This window comes from Sorghum bicolor, chromosome 4 (genome assembly GCF_000003195.3).
Source record: "Sorghum bicolor cultivar BTx623 chromosome 4, Sorghum_bicolor_NCBIv3, whole genome shotgun sequence".
Taxonomy (NCBI): Eukaryota; Viridiplantae; Streptophyta; class Magnoliopsida; order Poales; family Poaceae; genus Sorghum; species Sorghum bicolor.
This window is the reverse complement of record NC_012873.2, coordinates 14703027-14712991: the sequence shown is the minus strand read 5'-3', so window position 1 is coordinate 14712991 and position 9965 is coordinate 14703027. Positions and strand designations below refer to the sequence as shown.

The 9965-nt window shown below is 40.2% G+C and overlaps 1 long non-coding RNA gene across 1 annotated transcript; it reads left to right on the top strand.

Annotated features, from left to right (window-relative positions):
• On the top strand, positions 1015-2879 carry LOC110435058. Its single transcript, XR_002452710.1, has 5 exons — positions 1015-1356; positions 1770-1814; positions 1908-1972; positions 2131-2495; positions 2669-2879. It is a non-coding gene; the product is annotated as an uncharacterized LOC110435058 (long non-coding RNA).

The window sequence follows — 9965 nt, the reverse complement described above, 5'->3', positions numbered from 1 at the left end:
GCATAGTAAATCCCATAACCACATGATCAATTGTATACAGGAATTATGAATAACACATATAAACAACATAATAAACCATCATTAATAATATTCACCAGTGTCTATCTATTCCGTCAGTTTTCCGGGCCGCCCGTATCCATGGGCACGGCTAGTATACCAGATTTAACACTCTGCAGAGGTTGTACATCTTTACCCATGAGTCGTGATTTACCCTTTCGCCCGAGGTCATGAGTCTCTTAACCCCCTTCCTAGGGAGGTCGGCAGGGATCACTATGAAGCCTTTCAAAGGTTTCGTCTAACAAGTTAGGGCCATTAGATTCACTCGGCAGGCAGATATAGAGCCCCCCTTCCATGGCACATAACCCGCAGCCTATACACATGGACAAAGGCCACACTATACCCAACGTGTCTAGCGATTCTTACGCCATTTAAGGTAACCGCTAACAAGCTAGAAAAAGGTCCTCATACTGAGCTAAAACCAGAGCCATGTAGCCCTCATGGTTGTACGAGTTGTCCCAGCTTTTGCCAAGGGATAAGTCTTTATGGAGGGTCAAGATCAATCCAGCAAAAGCCAGAGTTCTTTCCACCCTTTATGTTCAAGTTGCTAGAAAGCTTATTTTATTGTTTATTGTATATTCAAATATTCATGTTACAAGATCATGGATTATAATAAAGCACTAGCAAGAACTACCCAAAATGCATATCCAAATAGGCAACAAGGAATTCAAGATAACAATCAGCTATGATTTTGCTAAGGTCATCAAGGTGGACACATGCATATGATATATATTGTATTAATTGTGTATAGGTAACAAGGATGATCTCAAGTTATACTTGCCTTGATCAAAGCTCTCCCGAGCCTGCTGGTCTTCAAAAGATTGACCTTGATCACCAACGTATCGCTCACCGTCTATACCCGATCCACTACAACACCAACATCCCTTTAGCAACAAATGAATAGCAACACAAATTAGATATGTTGCAGTCGTTCCATAATAATAACCTGCCCTACGCCCCACCTCGAGGTCGCTCCATCCAGTTGCCCATGACCGTGTAAATCCACCACACCTCGCACGCGCAGAAGGGTGGCTGCAACCTCTCCTCTGATTTGGACTCCCGTATCCCCGTTCTACTCCTCTCGTCGTTGATCTCTCATACCCTGTCCTTGCCTATAGGCTGATCTCCACGCAATGATCTAGATTGAATCAGGTAACGAGGAATTTGGCGATTAGATCTGCAGGAACTTCCAGCCATCACGGACTCCTCAAGTCCTATGGCGCCGCGTCAACTCAGGAGCCGATCTGTAAAGGTCACAGTGGTCTCCTGAGAACTCCAATGGACAGTGCCATCCTGGAGGTATTTTCCTTCCCATCTTTATTCTCAGATGTGGTTTTCATTAGTAATTTGATTTTCATCACTCTTGAATTCCTAAATCATCTTCGATCCCTAAATTGATTTCCACTAATTTTGTGTGTATTTATTGTCTTCGATGATATCTTTTCTTTAATAAAAAAGCACACGCAGAAGCATTGTCAGTGGTATGGTCCTGGTGGTCTTTCACGGGGGTCAATATACTAAATTACCGTATGTTTTGGTTGTATCCTGTATTAGCGATGTCGAGGGGGCAATAAAATATTTTAACTTGTCAATCTCTGAAGACTATTGATTCTTTACTACTTTTCTTCATTCGATGATCTCCACATGTGAGTTCTACTCGGTTAATCTCCTGACTTTTGCAATGTCTACATTTTTTTTTCTAATTCACCCAGGTTGGACAAAAAGCTTTAAGCAAGCAGTACTAAATTCCTAGCAAGGTCTGGATACATGATTTTCTAGAATATCTTATTTCCCCTACATGTGAGTGCTACTGCGGTTTCCAGACCACATGACTTTTGCCTTGTCTGCAGTTTTTTCCTAATTCACCAAGGTAGCGCAGCAAGATTTAATAAAGCAGAACTAAATTCCCTGCAAGGTTTGGATGCTCATGGGTTTTCATTTTTTTCTCAAACTTTTCAATAAAAAATATATGCTAACGATGTTAATTACCTACCTAAACAACAAACAAATATATAATTATATATGTAGTTTTTTTGTCAACTTCAGTTTGATGCATCGTATGCATGCTTGCAGGTGTAAAAGATCAGTTGAATATGTTTGGACATCACTGGAAGCAAGAAGATTGAGAATCATGTCCCACCTGTGTGGGATTTTTTTTATTGCATCTACTACTAACTGTTTATTATCTCACATTTATTAATTTTCTATATGCTAAATATTGGTCTAGATAAAATTTCTGGATGATTTCTTTCTTGATAAGGTTGCATTGTATCAGTTACCTTGCGTCTGGACAAACAGTATTGCTGTAGATTGTATAGTGACATCGACTAATTCTACAGTGTATTCTTGATTTTTCTTTGTGCTGTTGCAGTCACCAGATTTCAGCTCCTATCTAAAATTTTCATTCCTCTTGGAGGGATAATCTTCAGAGTTAAGTGGTATTGACAATGCTTTTTACTACCAATTTACTAATTAATATTTCACTTTTTCGCGAGCAAGCATTCTTTCTGGCAGTATTATAATATTGTATTGGCTTTAAAGATTGATATATTATCGCAAATTGAGTTTACTTCTAAGTGTCGTATTAAAGAAATCCAACTTTCGTCTATAGGTACTAGCATCGGTGGAATGATAGCCTAAACTGAAGGAAGGAGAAGGAGGGCTGCTAGCATTCTAAGAGGGATGCCTTTATGTTTATATTTTACTACCATAGAACTTGTACTGTGGGAAAATTTGTGTCATGTATAATATGGATGGTAGTCATTGTAATGCAACAAATTATTTATATTATACATATGACTGACTATGCTTATTTCTTCCTATGTGTTGGATGATTTTGCATTGCTCATTTATTGTACGAGCAAGATCTTTATATTGTTCAATAAATTAATTTGCTGTTATATTAATGACGGCACCGGTTTATTCCCTGCAACACATATAACTGTTGCAGCAAACGAAATCTATGAGCTGCAACAAGCCATAGAAGTCATTCGCCCATGGTTAGTACGAACACAAAAAAGTGTTGCTATAACCCACCATTATGCGTTGCAACTTTGCAACGCTTATTAGTGTATGTTACCAACACATAACTAAGTGTTACAATAGATCCTTGCAACGCCACTTTAGGCAACGCATATTAGATGCGTTGGTATAGACCCTCCCAACGCATATATGAACTTTTAGCAACGCATATTTGTGTTGCAAAAGGGGGTGTCATTTTGTAGTGATCATCAATCAACAACACACAATCCAATGTAGACAATCATACACGAAGCAAACAAGCTATAATTAGAACAATACACTAAACATATAAAACAGTATGAAGAGTTTATAAAATGTTTCTACGCATCGCTACGATTTCATAGACGTAAAGATCGTGAAAATCGGAATTAAAACGTAGGAGTTGTGAATTTTCTAAGATTTTATATAGAAAAGTAATTAATTAATTAAAGTCACGAAATGAAAAAGTTTTAAACTGAGTAAACCATTTTACTAACATGTAGATCTTTCAAAGATGAATCCAATGCAATTTGAACGGGTCAAATCGGAGTTGAAACGAATATTTTATAGGCTATATAATTCCAGTGGCAAACTCGTAAATTCAGAAAACGTATTTTAGTTCAAACTGAGAAAGCGTATTAAAATCTGTTTGAAAGGGCGTATTATCGAAAGGGCGCTTTAGGACCGCGGGTTTATTCCTAAAAACAGCAGGGGCTCTTTAGTAAAAACGCGAATGAAAGGGTATGTTCTATTGTGAGCCGTTGAATCTTGATCTGATGGTCTAGGAGACATCGAGGGGATGGGGGGTTTCAGCCAGCGGCGCCCAGGAGCCAGACGGTGGCTCCATTGGCGGAAAGAGGAGAGACTCGCCGGAGTTCATGAAGAAAACACTAGGAAGCTCGGTTTTCGACGGGAAAAGTTCCGAAAGCAAGAGAGGACCCTCACGAACTCACCTGGGGGGTTAACGAAGCTCGGGGAGGCCTCGGGAGAGACGCGCGACGCAAACCGCGGGCGGCGGTTCCCTGCACGCATTCGGCAACGTGGTGAGAGCGCTATAGTGAGGTAGAGATTAAGAGGATGGGCTCAGAACCTTCGTCAAACCGTTGCGGAGCTCGGCAGGGGATCAAAACCCAAAGAAAAGCTTCGGATGATGATCTTCCACGGCGGCGGAAGCTGTTCTGCTCGCGGCGAGATCTAGGGCACGTTCGAGGGCAAACCGATGCCATGAAGATGGGAAAAGGAGGTCGAGGAAGATTCCTGGGGCTTTATAGGAGCTCGGTGGTTGATTTAAGGCAACAAATTTCGCGAAACAGAGAGGGGCATGGATTCGTTCGGTGTCCAGAGAAGAGACCGGCTTGGTCACGATGAAGAAGAAAGGAAAGGATGACTGATAAGTGGGCCCAACGCGCCAGCAGGAGAGGGGGTGGGTCCGGGCGACCAGTGACTCAGGGGGGAGAAGCTCCGCGCGATTGCTGGGCCACGCGTTGGCCCATGGCGTGAAGAAGAGAGGGGAACGGGCTCTAGCCCAGTTGAGAAGAAGAGGGGGCGCAGCGCTGGCCAGCTTGGGCCGAGGCCGAGGGGCGCCGAGCTGGGCCAGAAACTGGGACGAGGAGGAAGTTTCGTTTTTTTATTTAATTCAAAACCTATTTCAAATCCATTTTAAAATTTGTTTGAAAATATTTGTGCACTTTGGTCAAATCACTCAACATAATAAAATTAATTCTCTGCATGAATGCACAAACAAGTTGCTAAGCTTTATGATAAATTTTATTTTAATGAAAAATATTATTTTCCTATATTTCATGAGCACAAAATTTCACAATTAAATCATTTTAGCTCTATTTCCCCGAAATTTTTTTTGGGTGTTACAGTATTGAAGCATGTTGAAGTTGTAACATCTTGTGAAACTTTCCTTGCTTGGCTATCTTGTCTCCTTTGTTGTACTCCTTTCTTGCCATTATTTGTTCTCTGTCTTATTTGTGCTTAGACCTTTAGTTCTTCTTATTATTTTATCCCTACAAATCATTAGTGGACAACACATACCCAAATGAGTATACAAGTAATGACAAGGGCATTGTTGTAACACAAAGCTAAGGGTCACTTCCTATGCTACAAAAGAAATTGTTTTAACATACTTAGCATAGCATATTTATTATTCACAATTACTTATTTCCAAAGGATTGATTTTATTTTTCCATCTTATGATTTGACTATTGAATATAGGCATTGTGAATCAACTCAAACTCATAGAAATAATGTAATAGTAAATTTAGATATTGCAAACTAGAATGTGGAGCGATGAGGAAGAACTTGGTTGGATCATCTAGAGGAGTTGACCTTCTTCCTCATGTCTCAGCTTATCAACCTCAGAGGTGAGAGTGCAGAACGTTGTATGCTTTTCTCTTGTCAATCTTTTCTTGATTCTTGATAATTAGTAGTTGACAAGAGAATGCAACTTCATGGAGTGAGTTCTTTGATCATGGATCATGTTTTGTGGCACCCTTCTTTCTACTTGGCTACGCGTGAGTTATGTCTCCCTTCATCTCCAGTATGAGTTCATCTTAGGACTGTCCCAATTTATATTTGAGATTTTCTTGCAGGGGTTAGTCCAACAAAAATATTCCAATATCTACTATAGCATACTATCAGCTCAAAAATCAACCTAGACACCATGTCTAATTTTATTCAAGAAGGCATTTTAACCTAAGCACCACACTTAATTTAAAAATCCTTTTGAATGTAAGATCACCACTCCTAAACTAGGCACCATGCTTCATTTAAGAGATGTATGAAACTACTTCAAAGCCTATGCATACTATAGCAAACAAAGGTAACATGAGAGCATTATAGAGATTTACTCAATAGTGATGATAGAGTATGATCGCAGTAAGAAATATTGTTATATTTTTAGATGCAGATGAATTGTATGCATGCAGAGAACTAAACATGATGTGGATGAGAAAACTAAATGAAGTGGATGCATAGATGATTCAAAGTAAACATGTAGTGGTATGCAAGAAAATAAAAGTATAACTACTTATAAGGTGTAAAGCCCATGAGTAAGGCTATCTCACCTTGATCACACTTACCATGATGCACAACTCGGATGAGTGGCGTAGTGTAAATATCTGTCACATGTGATGGGGGTTGTACTCTTGTGACGACGACCTTTTCTCCAATCTACACATGGTTAGAATAAATAATATATATGTGTATACACAAATCTATGAGATGGCAGGGCTTTATTGTTGATGGATCATAAATGTTTAGACACTCTGGGTTCTTCAATCTTGTGGAATCTTGTCACAAGGTCAAAGCGGCATCTGATGTCCTGTCTATTCCACACTCAACAGAACAAAGGGGTAATTCTACTAAAGCTAGAGGCATACTAGATTAGCATATATCAAGATCATTATCAAAATCTTTACGCCAATTGTTTCCCCGGCAACGGCGCCAAACATGCTTGTTGGTATTTCTTATACACAATTAATATATGAAGGATTCCGCAAGCGCATAGAAAACCATTGTAGCATTTGACCGGGAGTATTCCAGGTATCGTTATTTATATTTTAGCACTGGGAAACAATAGATAAAGATATTGATAGTTCACCATCATGTATCTACTAACTAATACACCAACTAGACTAAAGTAGAGGTAAAAAATAGATGATAGGAATTATGCATATATGACACACACCAGAGAATTCTATGATAAAAGAGTAGATAGCTAAAGTGAGAGAACAACGGGAGAGTTTAAGGTTCCTAAATACTTCTTTATTACTAGGGTTCTATAATAACTAATTCATGGTAGGTAAAGCAATCACACAATAACACTTCGGGATATCAGAACACTAGTCATGGAAAGATGAGAACGAGACTAGGAAGATTTGACTACGGTCCTACAACACCAATCCAAATGTGGTGGAATACGTCGACCGTCAGGGCTGTCACCACCTGGGAATACCACAACTATCCGTAGAACAAGGTGCAATCTCAGGTAACATATAGTCTAGACACCATGTCTCTACTACAATGTACCAGTCTAATCACAATTAATAACTAGAGCACTCGATGCGGACGGAGATCCTATGCTAAGTATAACAACTATACTAACCAATCAAATGTAATGCATAAAAGTAAATAGAGAAGATAAAATATATTAAAGCATAAGTCTTACAAGAAAGGAACAAAGATATACCAGAACTCCGACTCCTCCTCCAAAGACTCCTCTAGAAGACTCCTCGAGAACCCGAGCGCGCCGCTCTCTCTAACTCTCAATTAGAACTAATCTACTAGATTGGAAAATTTAGTCTTAATTCTCTAGAGGTGAGAGGTCATCCATTCGAGTGACGCCTCTACATCTCCATAATGTGGTGCCCTTAGGGAGGGGGTCTGCCTCTTTATTTATAGCCCAGAAAAGCCTCCCACCTCTTCTAGACAGGCGATGTGGGACTAATTCTTCCACTGTTTGTTCTGTTGGGCTATTATACATCAACTTGGGGCTTCCAATCATCCCTCATGTGAGCTCACTCAAGGGACCAGCTTGGAGCGCCTCTCTTGGGCGTCTATCATGTCGTATGAGCCTCTTCTCACGTCATGGGCCTTGCTTGGTCGTGGGGCTCATTAGTGGTAATTCTCCTTTGTTTGTAAAATTAATATCTTTTCACTCAGGACTCCAAATATAGCAAATGATATGTCCGTTTCGATCGTCTCGACGAGCCTGTCGCAATGGTGTAGCCCAAATCATCATTTGACATACTTTTATTTGATGGAAAATTGCATATTCCTACAAAACAAGTGAGAACACCAAAACTCGTGGAACTCGTTAGAATCAAACCCTACAACTATGCTTTATGGTTGATATTATGTTATATTGAGCAATAGTTGATGGTATAAAATAGGCATTAAGGATCGTCAACACACAGCTCACTTTGCCCTTCTCTATGTGCTCCTCTAGATATTGTTTCTCTATTGCCCCTCTCTTTTTTCTCTTTTTTGGGCTGTCATTTTTTTTGCGAAATTTTGGTTTTTTATTTTTATTTTATTTTGATATTTTTTTTACTTAGAAGCACTAAAGAAGTAACCAAAGAAAATTTAAGCTTAAAGAAGTGAAAGACGTGGCCTGTAGAATTTTTTGAATATTGCAAAAATGTGAAAAAAGTTTCAAAAGGTGAAAAGTCAAACTTCAGAGACAAATTTGGAAAACCTTAGTTTGCGAAACCAACCAACGAGAAGACAGATTTATCCATTTTTTTATGATCGATTTTGATATATGGAACGTCGAAATCGGAGTTCGTATGTGAAAGTTATGCCCGATTCAAGAATCGACTCCAAATTAGAGGGTAAAATAGTCTGAGAAAATTTGCGACAGTGGCTAGAATTTGATGGAAACGGTAGGAGAAAACACATGAACTGGACCCTAACACGACCTAACCAGCAACATGACCTCGATTAGGACACAAACTCAATATATGGACTTTGAAATTGAAATATGCAAAAGCTATAGCACGGTGTAGGACAGAAAAATGATTTGGCACTAGACTTATGGGACGAACATGAAAACACTCGAAACTAAGGGTAAATGTGAACCTGACAGTATACCTGAAGATTTGATACCATTTGATGGGAACAAAGGTGGTCTGATCTTCGAAAAAGTTCTAGTAACTCTCGATTCGGTGAAAACGAGACACAGATCGATGAAACGATGAATCTGTTCTTAACATAATAATCTAAGTAAAACTCAGAACCTAATGAGAGTGGCGACGGCTGGATATAAAAGTCTAAGGGTCGTCACCACCCTTGGACATGTCCCCCTAACGGGTTCAACAACGATACACGGCCCAACGGAACCATGGATGGAACATCGAAAACGGAGTCAGATGTCCTGTGCGTCTGTTTTACTCCTTGCTGGTACTGGACTCAATAGGCTCGAAGTCGACTCCGGTTTGGGCTTCCTCATTGACTTAGGCACCCTTGTTGGTCCTCCACGCCTTCAAGCCATTCCTTATGCATCTCTTAGTCCTCTCCATGATTCCTAAGCACAATATAATCATTAGGTAGTAATCTATTTTTAAAATCATAAAAAAACTTGTTTAAAAACGAGCTCACCTGTAAATTTAATTGTCGTGCGTGAGCTCTTGTAATTGGACTTTAAATATCTTGAAGGATCATCTTGTGCATTCGTAAGAGTAATATCCTTATAGCTGCTGAGGCCGATCGAAGCGACGTTAGCACGAGGCATGGAGACGGTGGCATGGGCGAGGCCGGACGACGCCTTGGGTTGGAGAGGGGAGATGGTGAGTCGGCGACATAGGCAGACATGAGGCAGGCGAGACCGGCACGGAGGTGCGGGGAGACATTGAGACCGGGATGACAGCATTGGGTGCGGGGTAGCGCTTCCTTCAGCTCCAGAGCACGAGCTGCACAATATACGGCTACAAGCGATTATGTGAGCGTTCAATAGGATAGGATGGATAGAGAAATAAATAAGACCTTGTTCAGTTCGCAAAAACTTGCGAAAAAGGACACCGTAGCACTTTCGTTTTTATTTGACAAACATTGCCCAATTATAGAGTAACTAGGCTCAAAAGATTCATCTCGCGGTTTACAGATAAACTGTGCAAATAGTTTTTGTTTTCATGTATATTTAATGCTCCATGTATGTGCCGCAAAATTCGATGTGACGGAGAATCTTGAAAAATTTTGCGAACTAAACGAGGCCTAAAAAGAAATAAGGAAGGAAACACAAAGGGAAAAGGAAACAGCGCTCCGTCGCGTTGTCCGTGTTCAATGCGTCTCGGGGGCAAATCAGGCCACCCGCCAGGTTTTAGGCCCACTCTCTGTCGCGGAGCCAGATGAAGCTACAATTTTTTTTCTCCTACTCTCTCCATATAGATGACGTTTAGGAC